This window comes from Onychostruthus taczanowskii, unplaced genomic scaffold (genome assembly GCF_017590055.1).
Source record: "Onychostruthus taczanowskii isolate IOZ18803 unplaced genomic scaffold, ASM1759005v1 scaffold136, whole genome shotgun sequence".
NCBI classification, from domain to species: domain Eukaryota; kingdom Metazoa; phylum Chordata; class Aves; order Passeriformes; family Passeridae; genus Onychostruthus; species Onychostruthus taczanowskii.
Genome location: NW_024498529.1, coordinates 448,560 through 465,899, shown reverse-complemented (window position 1 = coordinate 465,899; position 17,340 = coordinate 448,560). Strand labels below are relative to the sequence as shown.

The window sequence follows — 17,340 nt, the reverse complement described above, 5'->3', positions numbered from 1 at the left end:
TTTGTCAATTTTAACTTGTTTACTTGAAATTTATCTGTTTTTCTAACAGGCCAATGGGGGAGCAAAAGGCTGCAGCCTTGTTGCCATCCTATTGTGAGGATGTTGGAGCATCTTGTGCTGTAAGCTTCAGTGCAAGCCTTTTGGGCTTGCCCTAAATATGACATGACACAATTTTACTGCTGAGAACAATGTTCTAAGAACAGTGTCAAGGGAATGGTATTCTTCATTACCAGTACAGGCTATTCTTTTACCCCTTGTTCTACTTTCTCATCTGCTGCTGTCACATACATGTATTTCCATTCATCCCGTGTTCATAATACTCCTAATATATTTTTTGTAAGAAATCTCTGCCACTTTAGCAGCCAGCTTACTCATTTTATCTGTGCACTGGGTCATTAAACTGGCTGAGAGCATAAACATCCTCAATGTGCTGCAGCAGTTTCCCCAAAATATATGTCAAAACTATTTGTGAAATGCATGTTTATTTTACATATTAACAAATTCTTTCACTCGAAGCACAGGAATATGTATATAGTGCCTCCTTTTTGCCTGACAGAGCTTTATTTTGGCTTAGTCAAGAGCAGTTTATATCTCTCTCTGTGTAAAGCAGTAGGTTTAATTATAGATTCACACATCTTATAGTCTGCTATGCCTTCTGAAACTGCTGCTGTAACACAGCCTGGTGTAACCCTGAGCAACTCAAAATTAGCAATCCAAAGGAGTGTTTACATGTCATTTTGGCAGCTGGTGGGACCAGTACTATCTATTGCCATTATTAGAGCAGCATGAACACCATGTGGCACAGCAACAAGTAATAATCAACTGAGAGAATCATCATCAGAGATGCAATGAATTACCCTTCTTACTATAACAGTGATGTTAAAATGTGTCCACGGTGAACTCAGCAAAATCACTATGTTACTGTATACAGATTTCCAGGCAGTTATCTAAGGCTGTTGCACAAGGAATGGCTTCTGCTGTTGTCTTTATGCTATCACAGCTTGCAGTTTCTAATTACTATATTTTTTGCTTCTTTTATGGCTATGTTGAGTTGGAATTCCTATTCTTACAGGTCTAGAGCAGTGGTGGTTTCCCTTTAAGTGAGATGACTCCTTTGTGCATGCATGTTACTCCTCTTCCTTTCAAAGTAAACATCCTCCCTGTGCCTAGGCCTCAAGCTGGATGGGAAACAAAGAAGTGAAGAGTTGTTGTTTGGGCCAGCTCCTGTGTGCGGGCTCATGGCTGGCTGGGACACACAGAGCAGGTCCAGGATGGAATCACGAGTGCAGGCCGAGCAGGAATTTGCAGGGCTGGATAAATAATCCTCTTCATAATTTCTCTATGAGCATGTGAATTGCAGAAGGCTTTGCGAAAGATCAGGCAGAGATCAGGAGCTCCTGATCCCACCTTTGTAATTCAGGCTGTTGGGAAATGCATTTCCCATTCCCCCATGGCGTGCACAATGGGCAGTAGAGCCACAGAGTTCCCGGAGCTCTGTCTCCCCTGGGCCTGGCTGTCTTCTCATATATTTTGTGTCACATTTCCTTAGGCTCACTTGCCTCAAGGCAGCTGCTGAGAGCATTGCAGAGTGCAGTACTCGGGTCTGCATATACAATCTTCCTGTGTCACTACCACAGAAAGTTTTGGAAGATGGTTTTCTCACAGTCCCAGTCAGCAGCCAGCAAATGCTCATTTTGGACTATCCAGGCACCCCATTTCACTGGTAATTGCTGCTGGGAAAGCAAGTAATTGAATATGCCCTATGTAGAGGACATAGGGCATCTGTGATAAATTCTTATTTTTCATTAAATTAACCCTACCCAAAAGTAGTACTGTGCTGATTGTGGAATAAGTAATTGGATTATTATTTTAATGAAGATACTGAACATTCACTATAAAAGAATTTTATAGTTGGTTTTGGTTTTAAGGAGTTTCAGTCATGCAATTTTGACTGATTTCATTCTGATTTGTGGTGACCAGCTTCAGTCATGCAATTTTGATTGAAGTGCCTCCTGAGGGGAAACAGGGCTGAGGTGACCATTTGGGTCAAGAAGTAACTAAGATGACATTGAGTAACTCACGTACCCTGGACTTTTTCCTTGCTACTTCTTGCAAAAGAGTGGGACACAGAAAGCTCTACATTTTAGAGACAGGCAAATCTAGTCATTTTATCATCTTTCCTATTATGATACCCTTATCCTTGCCTTTGCAAGTTTTTTTGGTCATTTTTTCAAAATGAAACCAGTCCAAGAAATTTTGGTAATGGGGGACTCAAATCTCAATTTGTACTACTATGTAACCTCAAATCATACTCTAAACCACAATCAGACATCACACCTCTGCCTTGTCTCTAAGGAAAGGACTCCTGGAAAACTTTAGTAACTATTGACAGCACAGCACTTGCAAAGAACTGTGCTGTGAATGGTGCCAATTAGATCTCTTACCTGTTAGAGTGTTTGAAATATATTACATCTCCTTTAACCCTCATCAACTGTGCAAACTACCTAAAGTATGTATCTTTGACATGGAAATATTTTTCTTAGGCTGGCTTAGTTATACTGAGGCAGAAAGTGCAGGTAGCTTCAAGGGGATGCTGTTCTGGAGCCAGAGCTCCTAGTGGCACTGACCACAACCACACTGAGTGCAAGCACACAAGATTCCATCAATTATTTTTGTCTCCTGGTTAAATTCCAGGCTGATTTGCCTCCTGTGTGTGTTCCCATTTCCCCATATAAAGTTTTCCACAAGCTCCAACCAGTAACATTCTGTCTTTATTGATGTGTTTCTTAGAGCTCAGGGGGAATGACACCTGTTGGTCTGAAAACAAGAGTTTGTAGTAGGGAGGAGGAACTTCCTCCTGTGTCACTCTTCTGTCACTCTTCTCACAGCTCCATATGTAGAGGAAAGATGCCTGGATACTAGTACATCTTGTTCAGGTACCAGAGTTGAATGCTTCAAACTGAGGGTGAAAAGAAGGTTGTTTCAAAATTGTAGTGGCACTTTTACTGGTGATACCTGATATCGAAACACATAATGGTTTGATAAGAACTATTCCACCCTTGGAAATTTTCTTGGTGAAAGCTGAAATGCATTTTTGTAGGAGAGAAAACTTTCTAAACAAGAATCTTGGTTTTTACTGTTCAAATTGTGTCCAGAAACTGTGGTAAATTATCTACTGGAAAATAGCATTTCAGTTTATTTATCAGGATCCCACTTTATTGGGTTTCCCAAACATAATAAAATGTTTAATACATTGAATAACTGCATCGCTCCATATATTCCCCATCTTCTATTACTTCAATTAATATCTCTCTTTTTAGCTCTGGAAGTTTCCTTAGGAGTTCAGGAATCTGCATCTCCTCCCAGCCTCAGTAGGAACACTGTTAACACTGCTTCTTAAGAAAGAAAACTTTCAAAATATGGAGCCTCGGATTTTGCATTTTGAAAATGCTGAAAGAAATGCCATAGGAAAAAGAAAGATAAACTTGTCACACATAAGAGTTTCCACAATGTTATTATAATTGTCGTCTCTACAAATACAAGGTACTATGGATCCTAAAAATATCAGAAAAATAAGATTTTCCAGTTTCTTCCTCTGTGTTTTGCTTCTAAAAGGAGGGAAGAAATAAAAGAGGGAGAAAAAAGTGGAAATAAGAAAAATTAATGTATTTTTGTAAGTAAAAAGTAAATACATAACATAAATATTTATTTCTTTTTTTTAATGAGTAAGACAGAATAACAAAAAACTTTTCAAAATAAAATTCCAACCAATTCTGCTAGTTGTGGTTTTCCTATCAACTAGCATTGAACCAGTTTAATTAAACACCAGCCACATGGACTGAGTAGTGATTTAGCCAAATATCCAGTTCAGATGAAGCTACCTACAAGGGATCTGCTCAATGAAGGTAAGAAGGATGTGCAGCTGTATTTTCCCTGAAAGACACAAATATTCTCAGAGACATCCTGTCTCTCCTTTCTTTTCCCCTCACTTTTTCTCAGTTTCTTTCTCAGTTCTGTGGAATTACATGAATTACAATAGCATTAGCTACTTTTTTCCAACAACATAGCATTGCCATAGCAACAGATAAAGTGAGTTTGTTGTGGTGCTTTAGTCTAAATAAAAGAGTTCACACGCACATCAGCTGCTCAGGACACCCTATAATGTATAGAATGAGTATTGGACATATGAACTCATATTTCCATCTAGACTTTTCTGAAGAGGGAAATGGGAGTTAGACCTCCTGAAGGTATAATTTAATCTGTTCAGGCACAACATGTCATATGTCTATGATTCTTACCAGTAGTGGCTGTTGCCTTATGGTTCAAATTTAAATGCAACTTCTCTCAGACATCCCTCAGCCCCATCTTGCAGTCAGTTGCTGTAAGCTGGCTCACAAGATCAGTCACATTGCAAATAAAACTCTGTAATTTGAAGCAACTGCTCGATGATGCATCTACAGACCAGATTTGGGTCTGGATTGTACAGATGGGGTTCATTTTTAATTGCTGCTAGAGTGAGAATGCTTAACATGTTACACACAGCATTGCACATAGACCTGCTGGTGCTTCCTGAGATAACTGGGAGCAGCGAAGAATCAATTAATCAGAATAGCTGAGTGCAGTCCATTTACATACCAATTCACAAAGTGAAGATTTGGCTAGGGTGGTTTTGGTCATATTATTATTTTGATGGTGTCCAGATTGCCTCAGTGGGCCAACATTTCTTATGCAAAAATGAAAAAGAACCCATTGGGCCACTTGAAATGAGATGGTGCTGCTCTTCACTGCTACAGGGACAAGATGTAAAACAGAGAGTGAACAATTATGAAAGTCTGTTTAATTCCCTTTTACATTTCTCAGACCTTTTGCTTTATTACAGCAAATTTGATGTAAATGTCCCTGAAGTCACATTAATAAATCTTACGCTGTCTGCCAAGAGTTTGCCTGGAATCGTTGTGCACTTCAGGGAGGTGTTTTGCTATTACTGTTCCCCAGGAACTACTGTTTTCACCACAAAGGCTGTTGAATTTCTGTACCATATGGTATTGTGGCTGTCTTGGACCTGAACCATTTGTATTGTAAGAATTCATCCCATTTTTAATTTACTTATATGAACCCTTTGACCATGCTGTCAGACTGGTGTCACAGGCCTGTGATGAAGTATTACACAAGTATCTCAGATATACCTTACCCGGGAGCTTCAGAAAGTGTTTTGGGTGAATCTGTGGCTGCAACATTCCTTGTGACATAAAGTTTCTGCAGTATGCTGATAGCTGGATAATTTAGGAAATTTTAATTTGTTTTCAAATTTGTTTTCTGCTAAGACACTGTCTTCCACTGCTGGGCCATTGACACGTCCTACTGTAAAGGAGTAATTTTAACTTAATCTCAATATTTTGATTAATTTTTATTCCCAATTTCAATCCATGTAAAGTGAGATTTAATAAAGTTCTGTGCACTATAAAATGGACTTTAGATTTACATTACCATTCCCTGATTTCCAGCAAGGGTAGCAGATGACATCAGGTAGAAGAGAACGAGAAAATATCTGAGATCCAGGACATCAGTATTTGTGCTAAATACAGGGGTAGCAAATAATACAAAGGACAGGACAGAATGTACTAAATCCTCAACTTAATCCTGAACTTAATCTGCAGCAGTTGAATTACCTGGATGACCAGTCATTAACTGAAATACAACATACAGTGTGATCACAATGATTTTAAATGTATTTGGGGTTTGTCCTTTTTATGGAAATGAATTTGAACAGAAGTTCTTTTCTGTTCCCAGAAGTCTGAACAGAGATTTGTTAAGAAGTTTCCAGCTTACAGATATGCAGCTTCAGAGACTAGAGGATGAGGATTTAGATAAAAGGCAGATGTGGGACCCTTTATGGTTGAATGTTTCTCTGAAAGCAAGGTACTGCACTACATATCTTGCCTGCAAAAAAAGATATGAATCTTCTTGAAGATTAAATACATCCCCTTAAGGTAGTGGATTTTAAAAGAATGTATTCTATATGGAACAAATAACAGGAAAAAAGAGCAGACTACATTTTGCATGCAACAGATGTCAGATTTCAGGGTTAGTATAGGCAAATGAATTTCATCTTTTACTATCAAAGAGATTTATAATAGTTCTGATGATTTGTTTTTCCTTATGCTATACATTTTTCCCAGCATAGAATGTGGCAGGTCTCAAGTAGGAAAACTTCTGGAATTACAATGAGAGATGGAAAGGCATGTGGGAGACATTCTGTGTGGGTTCTACCAGGTGTAGTAAAAATGGTAGGGATGGCCTCTACCAGGCACTTGTCGTGGTTATTGCCCTTTTAAAATATACATGCGAAAATATATCAGGCTGTAAATTTATTTCCATACCTCAAAAGAAGAAAAAACCAGAAAGATACAGGTAAAGTTTTCAAAACTTTAACTGTATAGACACTGTCTTTCTCCAGGGGATGAGATAGTCTTATCCAGGGTGGAATTAGTTCCCACTGTCTTCTATATCTGGTTTAGAATGAAAAGAATAATCATCTGAAAATGTATTTTTCTCTCTAAATGCTATATAAAGAGTCTAGTAGCAGGCAGACACATAAGCAATCAAGAATCTGCCATTTAATCCTCCGCGAGGTGAGTTCTGTGTTTAGTATCTAATGCCCCTTTCAGGCATCCACTGTGAAATTAAACACCTAAAATTATTTCTGACTATTACGTGTCTAAAAGCCAGCATTTTTAAATGGGACTGAACAATGTAGGTGCCTTGGTGAGTTCAGTGGGAGAAAATGAGCCTGAGCCCATGTTAGTTCTGATTTGGTTGCAGAGGGTTTAAAGTCTGACTGGTGGATTTGCTGGGTTAGAAATAATGAAGATTTTCTGGGCAATGCAAAAGAATGGTCTGGATTGTTCAGTGTCAGCCTCAAATCCAATATAGCCCAGAGGAGGGAGTCCCCATCCCTGGAGGTGTCCAAGGAACAGCTGGATGTGGTTGGCACTCAGTGCTCTGGGCTGGGTGACAAGGTAGGGATTGGTCACAGGTTGGACCTGATGACCCTGAAGGTATTTTCCAACCTGAATGATTCTGTGATTATTTAAAAATAAAAATAATCCCCTTTTCCCCAGTTCCTCACACACAGACATACATGTAAAATCTACAATATCATTGTAATTTATAGTACAAGTGGGTCTATGGGTTTGGTAGAATCTATATTGTAGTACATAAGGTTTGCTTTATGATATTTATGATGTAACTCCTTTACTCTCAGAGGATGTGGAGATCTTGCATTATCTTTGACAGCCTTGAAAAGCCCTTCAATATGAAAGGAATAGGTCTCAGACTTTGTGTGTTTTTAAGGAAAAAAACCAGTGTAATGCAAATCACATGTGTTTGGTTGCCTGTGTTGGTGGTTTGTTGTGGTTTTTTTTTTTAGTAAAACAGCCTTTGTCAAACATAACAAGTACACCTGGAGATTTGAAAATTTGTGTTGTGTGCATGGTCTAACTTTTGCCAAGATCAAGAGCTACCAAGGCAAATGGTTGTCAGAACCCAGGACATCCCTCTGGATGCCCTGGATGGCTCAAAATCCTGGCAGGGGCTCGGAGACCCTGGCAGGAAGCCAAAGACACCTGGGAATTCGATCTCAACCCATGGAGCAAATTACCAACTTTATATGAAGAATTACAAGTCACAAATTTTAAGTAGCATAACAGTAGTTGTTACAGGGTGAAAGGTGGAATTTTGAAGAATTATACTATGGGGGTCTAGGAGACAAGATGAAGGGATTTGGGCGTTGTTCTGTTCTTCTTCCTTCTTCTTCCTAGCCTCCATCTTCTTGGTGACGGTAGCAGTTTGGGATTGCTGTAGAGTAGAAAGTCACTGTCTAACATAGGTGATAGGTATTGGAACATGACTGTAAATGGATGCCCTGGATGGCTCAAAATCCTGGCAGGGGCTCGGAGACCCTGGCAGGAAGCCAAAGACACCTGGGAATTCGATCTCAACCCATGGAGCAAATTACCAACTTTATATGAAGAATTACAAGTCACAAATTTTAAGTAGCATAACAGTAGTTGTTACAGGGTGAAAGGTGGAATTTTGAAGAATTTTACTATGGGGGTCTAGGAGACAAGATGGAGGGATTTGGGCGTTGTTCTGTTCTTCTCCCTTCTTCTTCCTAGCCTCCATCTTCTTGGTGACGGTAGCAGTTTGGGATTGCTGTAGAGTAGAAAGTCACTGTCTAACATAGGTGATAGGTATTGGAACATGACTGTAAATATCGAATACGTAGTTTATAGTATAAAGGACAACACCAGCCCGGGGGTGGGCAGGGTATGCCTCAGACTGACCTGCAGAACAGACCTCGGCAGGCCAGACAAAAAATGTTTTAGATAAGAAATAATAAACAACCATGAGAACGACAGCCGAAGACTTCTGATTTCTTCTTCGACAGCTGGGTTGGGGAAAAGAGACTTTTTAACACTCCTCGGGGTCACCTTGACCAGAGGAGATCCCAAGAAATGGTAGCATTGTATTTGGTGCCTCTGCCTCCACCATGGAGCCGTTGTCCCTCAAAGGTCAGAAGCTTTGTAAATCCATGTTCAAGGCCTGTGGCTTTCTACACCTTTTATAGAGATGAACTCTGAGGTCTGAGATTTTCTCATCTTTCTCCATATAGAGTTGTTCACTACTTAGATTGCTCTGTTGAAATTTTGCTGTATATATTTTCCACAACACTTTTCCCCATAGAAACCAGGAATGATAACTTTTAAAAAAAGCTGTGGAAAATATTTCAAATAATACTAAGCTTCTACTGCCTCTCCTCCTGTCCCCTTAATAACAATAAATATTTTAAACAGACAGAGAATTTATCCAAATAACAGGCTGAATTTTCTATGACATTAAAAAAAATAAATAATAAATTAAGTCTTTGCTACTTCATTACAATTGTCTTGTTAGATCCATTAATTTTTCTTTCGATAAAATGAGCAATGTGTAATTAAAATAAAAACCAAGAAAACAGCAAGCTTTTTTTTTTAAGTAGGGTTGTAACTGTAAGTAAAGTTAATCTTGAAAGCTGTGTCAGTCTGATCTTTTTATATGGTGGCACGAGTTCTGACAGCACTGTGGGGATTCTGTCACTGTGACAAATTTAGAGGCAAGATATTCCATAACTTAGATAATCGACTCTGAATTTTTTATTAGCATAATGCCCTGGTATAAATTATGTAAATTGGTTTCAAATCAGTCAAGGAATTTATCCAGTTCACCACAATGAGAGGTTTTCTCCAAAACAGCCACTTTAGTGGATGCAAGGATGGTGATTTCAGCTCTTCACCTAAGAAATGGAAAAGACAAGGAGCCTGCAGGCATCTCCCTGAGTCTGGCTAATAAGTGGAAACTCATTATGGTCCAGGGCTTTGACTGCCATAAATGCTGTAGAAGGGCACCTATGGATTGGCCCACAATATGGGAAATGGCAGAGAGAGCTGCTGGCAGCTGAAACCAGAACAGCTTGTTGTGTGAGCAGGGTCCAGAGTGCAGCCACCTTTCTTTCCTGGTTAGTGAGTTAAATAAACCAAGACAATTCAGGTGGAGAGTGCTCAGCCAGGACCTGTTGCAAATAAATCCACACTGCAGTGCCTGTTGGGTAACGTTCCTCACATTGGTGAGTCCTAATTTATGAAAACCTTTCCCCACACATGTTATTCCTCCACCATTTTGGTTCTTTTGGGTTCAGCTGGCCAAGCTGATAGAAGCCCACCAGGGTGTGGAAATCAGTGCCGCCCGGGCCATGGAACAGAACGAAGAAGCCAAAACTCAGCGGTTTTGTTAAGATCTACTTAGAATATTTTGCATTCTGCCTCTCCCTCCCCAAAGCCACCAGGTGAAGCAGCTTCTGCCTTTAAGCTGCCCATCCGCCATGGTCAGGCACTCCCCCCGCTCCGGGGCCGCGGGGCCACCAGCCCGCGCAGGGATTCCCGCCGCCAGCGAGTGCCCCGGTAGCGGCCCCGGGAGCCCAAGAGGGTGGTGCATCCTTCTTCGCATTCCTCCCTGCATCCTTCCCCGCATCTCTCCCTGCATCCTTCCCCGCATCCTCCCTACATTCCCCCCCCCGCCTCCGCAATGCCTCCTTCCGCCCCCGCAGGGCGGCAGTGCCGGTGCTGGCGGTGCCATGCCCGGTTCGGCCCGCACTGCTGGCACCTCTGCAGCTGAATCACCCTCGGCTTGGCGAGATGTCGGTACCAGATTTCGTCTTCTGGAGGCTGACTGGGAAAACCGGTGACGTCCTGGGCGTGGGGGTACCTGAGGTTTCGCCTGTGGTTGTTTCCATACATTTAAACGTCCAAACATTCCACAAAACACTTTGAATTCCTGTAATTGCCATTTTTTCCCTCTCCTTCCACCCTCCTTCCCCCTGACAAATCGAAAAGCCCTGATACAAAATGTCAGATCAGGGCTGACTGTTCTGACATTTCAGAGCTTTTAATTTTTCTTAATCCTTTAAAAATGCATTTCAAGACACTTTAGCTTGTCATGTAGAGAAATGAAAGCATCCCGTTTAGAAACAGCAAAATGAAACATGCTGGCTGATTCCATGTTTATTCTGCCTTATTTTTTTCCTTCCTGTTTAAACAATTTTGTAGAAAAGACAGAACTGAATAACAGTGAACTAAATATTCATATTTTGGTGAAGAAAATTGTGACCATAAATATTACTCACTTCTGTCAGAAATTAAATGTATATTCAAAAATATTACATGACAATGCTATTACATGACAATGCTATTTCAATGCTATTACATGACAATGCTATGATTAGATGGGTTAAAACTTTTTTATTTTTAAAAAAATCTTCTTTAATAAACATAGATATATAGCAGAACTCAGAGACTTTCAATCCATAATCTTTTTTCTAAAGCACTTCATAAATGAAAAGGGACAAAATAAAGGGGAAAAAAAGTAAACTCAAGTAAAAGATTTTAAAGTGCGTTGGAGAACTGTTGAGGTCTATTGAAGTGTAAAGCTGTGTTGGTATTTCAAATCAATGGGAGCTAACAAAATGTACTAATTAGCTCTGAGGTTTCTGATTTCTTATCCCTACAACAGTCAGGTTTGAAACATCAGAGAAAAAGGAGCAGCCTGGGTTTGCCAAGGTTTTGATAAATCCTGCACTGTTTGGCCTCAGCCATCCAAGTCCATTCTCAGCTTAGCATTCTCTGTAATGCCATCCATGGAAACATGGAAACATCTTTGACCTCAGTCCCTTGGAAACCATTTGCTCTCTAATGATCTAGATGCAATCCCTGGATTCTGCGAGGTCTAAGCAGAATCCTGTCCCAAGGGCCTCCAGCTTCAGTACTGACTGACACAACAGGAATTGGTCTGGGTGGTCCTTGTGTCTCCCTTCCAGCTCAGGCTATTCTGTGATTCCAACAGCTGTACTCAAAAACCACCTGCCACATGTTTGGTGCTGCACAAGTCCCAGATCTTTGCAATTTATGGCCTCAAATTGTAAGGCTCTAGTGAAACTGTCACAATGGAAAAATCCAAACCTTGGTTCGTCTTTGTTTGATTGCCCTGTGAGAAAATGAGCAAACAAACCAACTGACCACATGTGGGCTCTCTTGGGACTTCTTTACCTCTAAGTAAACATATATCATGGATTTTGCAACTAAAAAAATGTTATCCCATGTAAATAAGGGCTATTGTGCTCAAAACTGTATTCCTGGTATGAGCATTGAATTAGTTTGGAATTTTATTTCAAGTATTTAAAAAGCCATTTCACAAGAAGCAGACCTGTGTGATCAAAAAGTGAGATTTGGTCTGTATTTTAAGCAGAAGAGCTGGAGGGACTTAGGTAACTGAGTAAAGTAAAATATCTGAGCAGACTTTTCTGCTTAATATGGTGGAAGACATGCAAAATTATGTTGTTAAATTCAAATTATCCAAGATTAATTACATAGAAATAAAAAAACTGAATCTCTACAAGCTTGCCAAAAGTTAGACTACCTTGTCTAAATCAATTACTTCAGAATAGCCATCTGCCAATAGTCCATGTACTGCAATGCAGCTTCTTGGAATCTTACTGCTCCATAGAGGGAGAAATGAAAATAAAAGCAAGTAGAAGAAATCCCAGGGGACTGTAACTTCAGGAGGGAAAAAATTGGTGCTTTTTGCTTGCCTATCTCTTCCCAGTTTCCTGCCCCCTTCAGCGAGTGAGAAAGGCAAGAAGAGTTTGTGCACTTTGGAAACTCGATAGGAGGCAGCAGCTGATCTTCCCATCACCAGCCTAAAAATAATCCACTCCAGGGCTTGGAGCGGCTTCACTAAGTGGAGGAAAATCCTGCCATCGGGATGATATTGATCACATAGCACAACCGAGTGACACTTTGGGTTGGTATTTTGGGGTTGTGTTTACAAAGGTAAGCTGCAGTGTTTGATCTAACATTCAGCAACCAAACGGGGCATGCGATGACCCTCCCCCCATTATCTCCCACTAACCACCTCCTCTTCCTCCTTCCCTTTATATCTGTGGGACAGGGCTGCTCCTCGTTCTTTCCTGGGATTACAACTCCTATCTCTTTTTCCTTTTCCATTCCCAGGCGTTCTCAGCCTTTACCTTCCCCTCCTGCTGATGTTTTCTTTGCTGCTGTTCACAGGGTTATGTTTCTTTTTTTAAACTGCCCTGTCTTGGCAATGTGAAGTCGATGGTTTTACAGCAGGCAGCGTAGCACGCTGGTGTTGGGGATCGCATTGTGTGGAGAAGCTTTCCAAAAAAGAAAGAAAGAAAAAAAAAGCGATGCATTTAGGTGTGTGAGACCACTGCAGATGTTTGTGTGAAATGCTTTGCAGTGCCAATAGCCTGTTTAGCACCACTGCCGTTGTGATTTTGCCTGTGTTTGGAGCCTGATCCAGAAGGCTCCCGAAGTCAATGAGATTCTTTGCATTGACTTCAGCACCGTTTGGATCAGGCTGTGGCACACGGCAGTTAGCTTTGCGAATGCTGACAAGCACCAGAGGTAATTCATCATCCTGAGGCCCAGGGGAACTGGGACAGTGCTTAGCAAGGGAGAGGGGTCTGTGGAGCTTAGGTGGTCACAGCTTAAATAAGGAATAAAAAGAAAATTGTATTTTGTATTGGGTCATTTTTGATAAAGTAGATTTTAAAGGGACAGTGCTTTCTGCTGTTACCTCAGCAGCACTCTTTGCAAGACTATAGATCACATGGGTTGGGTTAGAGTGCTTTTAGGAAGGTAAGAAGACCAAACTAGAAGGGTTCAACATAGAAAGGAAAAAGATTCAGAGCACTAACCTAAAATCTGTGAAAAACTTCGGAGTTAGGCCTTCCATTGAAAGCTATAAATTAACCATTTGTCCATAGTTAAAATTTACTATGGGAAATTCTAGAAAGAAAGACAAATTTAACTTTTTGTAGAATACAAGAACTAAGTACTTTTGTAAAACTCTGAGTATTTTCTTCACCCTGCACCTATATTCATACACATATGTATGTACATACATGTTTATATGTATATATGAGCATATAATGCACGTTATATCTAAGACCAACATGAAATTTGATCTGAACTGAGAGACAAGTATGCTCTGTAAACAGATATATTTTAACTAGGAAGTGCAACTATCAATTTATATATTTTTTTTAAGTATGGACAAGAGAACTACTTCAATAAATGTTTTCAAAATATTCTTATTCCCCCAAACAAGCTCCACCTGAGGAGTGTACTTATACTTTTTTTTTGTAGTTATAAGTACCTTGCAGAGCATGACGATCAGAGTGATAATTCAGGTAAGATGAAACTCTTGAATATGAAGATTTTTAAGTCCACTTTAAAAGACCCTTAAGGTAGTTAAAATGTCTTTAATTAGCATTCTTATAGTTTTGTACTTGGTGAGGATGTTCTTGTAATTTTAATGGAAATTTAGATTATCATTTTTCCACTGTCTTCTTCAGAATTGCTTATGGAAAATATATCTCATGAACTGGCTTAGTGCCCTGAGAATCCCCATTTATGCTTGTTAAAATGAGATTTGTGAGTGTTTAGAGTTCAATGTTGTCATTTCCTTGTTTACGACTTTGACCTATTTTCTTTCTTCCCAAAACTTCTCTCTTCTTCACAGTGAATATTTGTTCATTAATCACATTTGTTCTGTTTTCTGTTTATTCTCTTATGACTGTGTCTGTCCACCTTAGCCTAAAACCAGGAGGTCTTAAGTTGCCAGTAATGGGGATCCTAGCATAAAAATTTAAATGCTTAAAGGACGTGAGGGATTTTTTACCTATTTCATTGAAGGGTGAACTGCTGTTCAGATAGTTCACATTCTCATTAAAGTAAACCAACAGAGAAGCAAATTCCCAAATGATGTAAAGGAGAGCTGAAACTTGCCTTCCACTGGTATGAACATGGGCCCATCCTCCTGATTGTTCTTTCCATTCTCCTCCTCGGTGAAGTTTGGCTGATGGCTTTAGCTCATACTGACTATTCAGCACAGGTCATTCTCAAAGGGAGAAGGAAAAACCACCTCTGAGAATATCTGATGAGTTGTAGAGTTCATAAAGACAGAAGTTAAAGTGAGTAATTTGACAGTAACCTAGAAAGACAAAGGCCTTCCAGCCTACAAGTGTTAAAACAAAAAATTACCTGGCACTTGGCACTCCTGCTGGGTTGCTGAATGCAGCTGGTGTCCTCAGAAGGCACATGCTTGTTATCAGATGATCTTAGTCCCATTACTACATTTACATGTCTGAAATGATAGATTAAATCCAGAATGCTTGGCAACATTATTATAAACTGTAACATTCCTGCTATAATTTGGAGTGAAGCAAATTGTGATGTACCCACATTGCTGCAATTACCCCAGCATAACTTGTTGGTCTACTGTATTCAACAGCAAGTGAAACTTTCTCTGGGAAAGCCGTTTTTTTTGCAATGACTATGAATATTTTTTGCAATGACAATGACAATAACATTGTCTTTTTAAATTAGTTTATGAGCCCCTCAACAGTTGTTTTGAATGGCTGCTACTACCTGATGAGAAGTAGTGGTTCATAACTGCAGATGACCAACAAATTTCAAAATAACTTTCTACCCCTTCATCTGTTTTCTCCAGAATATTCACTTTTAGGTTACATGATTTCTTTTTTCAATGTGGTAGTTAGACTGCTCCCATTTTGTTCAGACATTGCTGTTGGCCAGTCAAAGCCATCTTCCTGTAGAGAAGCTTTCAGCTCCAAAGATTCCAACCTGTGCATGAGCTTAGAGAAAAGGTCAATGCATATGAGAAGAGACCTTTGTTTTCCAGTGCCTCTCCCTTCCTTTTGGACCCACAGATAAAGTTTTGCTAAGAGGCTGATGGACATTTCTCCAGTGTTATGTCCTTGAGACAGTCCTGCATGACCCAGCTTGGGAACTGAAGTAGGGCAGCTGCAGCAGTTCAGATCTGATGTTGAGCTTGATGTGAACAGGGCTTCTTATCTTGGGAACAGCACCACAGTGATTAAGACTGTTAATTGTGAGACTGAACTATGTTTGTGTGGCTCTCTGCTGGACTGTGGGCCCACAGCAATGCAGGCAGACTGCAGAGGGTGATAAACCCACCTGGCTTTGCTGTTTAATTCACCTGTGTACCCTTCCAGATGGTGCTGTTTCCAGTGTTCCCAAGGAAGGGTCCTGGCAGGTGTAGGAGGGCAGCTGCTGCTCTGGAATGCATTGAGTTGGAGCATTAAAGGCTTTAAACTCTTCCATCCCTGTTACAACAGAAATCCCTTCAAATTTCTCCTGTGGCTCTGCAGATGAGTTTTACCTCTTTGATCTTTCCCCATATACTTACCGCAGCCTAAAAAGTCTGCCTCCTCATCTTCGGGAAGGAGAAAATCACCTTTGACCACAGGGTGGGAAAACTTGGGTGAGCTCTGTATTCTGATTTGCTCAGGTCTAATTCAAAGACCTTCAGCATTACAGGTTTTGCTGTTCTGTATGATTTGCATTCTGTCATTTTTTTGTTGGGAAATACAGAATAAGTATTCAGTGTATTTAGTTATGTACTTGCACAAAGCTCAGCGTGCCGAGAAACAAACAGCACTTCCTCACATGAGCAAGACACCTCTTTTTCCCTCTCTACAGATGTCGTTCTAACTGAAGCCCAGCATTTGCTTACTAGTAGAGTAAAAGCCAAGTGAAGAATAGTTTAATAGTTTAATTTTTATTCAGGAAACCAAATTTTTTCAGTGGTCAGTCATAGAAGTGTTCCGTCTTCCTTTCCTGCTGCAGTTTTCAATGAGTTATAACACCAAGCACTACTGCAATTTCTCATTTCTTCATGTTTTGGATTTATTTTGTGGTTTGTTTTTTTGTTTTTAATTTATTTTTCTTAATTTTCACATTTTCATTTCATTTCATAAAATCTTATGATTGTACAGAAAGAAGGGAATGGTGCCTTTTCACTCTTTCACTGGGTAACTGCAATCAAGATCTTCAAACTGTCTTAATTTCCAGGCTCAGTTTTTTGAGTGAAAGCTTTCAAAACTAGGACTCATTAAAAGTCAGTGCAGCTGATGCCTTTTAAAACTGTTTAAAATTCTTGGAATTATTAAAGATCTCTTTAATGTGCAATACTGAAATGCTGTTTAAAAGTGCAACTTTGACTCTTTAATTAGTCTGAAGCTTACTCTGTTTGCAGCCATAAAAATGTGTCCTTCTGTAGCTACACTGAACTTTCCAAGCATGGGATCTGAGTGTGGGCACAAGAAATTTTGCCATTATATTATGAATTTTTTATTTGAAAAAGACTGAAGGCTGCACTGTTTTCTTGGATGAGAGATTGCATATGAAAACTTGTCATGGTCCAACTCCTGTTATTTTTAGTGGAGCTGCAAAAGCATTGTTGAAAAATACCCTGCACTGTCTGAAGAAATAAGGATTTGTTCTTCTGCCTCTTTCTGTCCTTCTTTGTAGAAGAGCACAGCTTGTTAAACTTTGAGGATAATGAAAATGAGCTTCTGGAGGCATGCCCTGATGCTGCAGAAAGCAATGGCTAATTTCAGCTTCAAACCAAAGGGCATTGACTGTAAATGCAAAGCATCCTCCCTTTGATATCAGCAAAACTTCATCCAGTATATTTCCCTTATCTAGGAAACTTGAGCCAAGAGGCAGGAACTACATTACATGCTTTATTCCAGGGGATGATGGTTCTGTGCATGTCTCCACCTCCACAGTCTCCTCTGTATCTAAGTTTTCCAAAAAACAGAGCAAGGTCCAGCAGTTTGAGTCACAAAACTGTGGAGGGTGTGTGGGATCTGCCTTCTGAATCAGAAATGGATGG

General features: G+C 40.0%; 2 protein-coding genes across 30 annotated transcripts in view; both read left to right on the top strand.

The window, feature by feature from the left end:
- Positions 1-17,340, top strand: part of PPFIBP1 (PPFIA binding protein 1) — a 656,824-nt gene that overhangs the window by 198,395 nt on the left and 441,089 nt on the right. The gene's annotated exons all lie outside the window — the stretch shown is intronic.
- ABCC9 (ATP binding cassette subfamily C member 9) overlaps positions 12,276-17,340 on the top strand; it is a 71,225-nt gene continuing 66,160 nt past the window's right edge. For 5 of the 13 annotated variants that reach the window (XM_041397104.1, XM_041397107.1, XM_041397111.1 and 2 more), the window contains exons 1-2: positions 12,276-12,422; positions 13,764-13,807. The gene's annotated coding sequence lies outside the window, so the exon portion shown is untranslated. The remainder of the gene's footprint in view (positions 12,423-13,763; positions 13,808-17,340) is intronic. The other 8 variants (XM_041397113.1, XM_041397110.1, XM_041397112.1 and 5 more) reach the window with 2 other exon arrangements.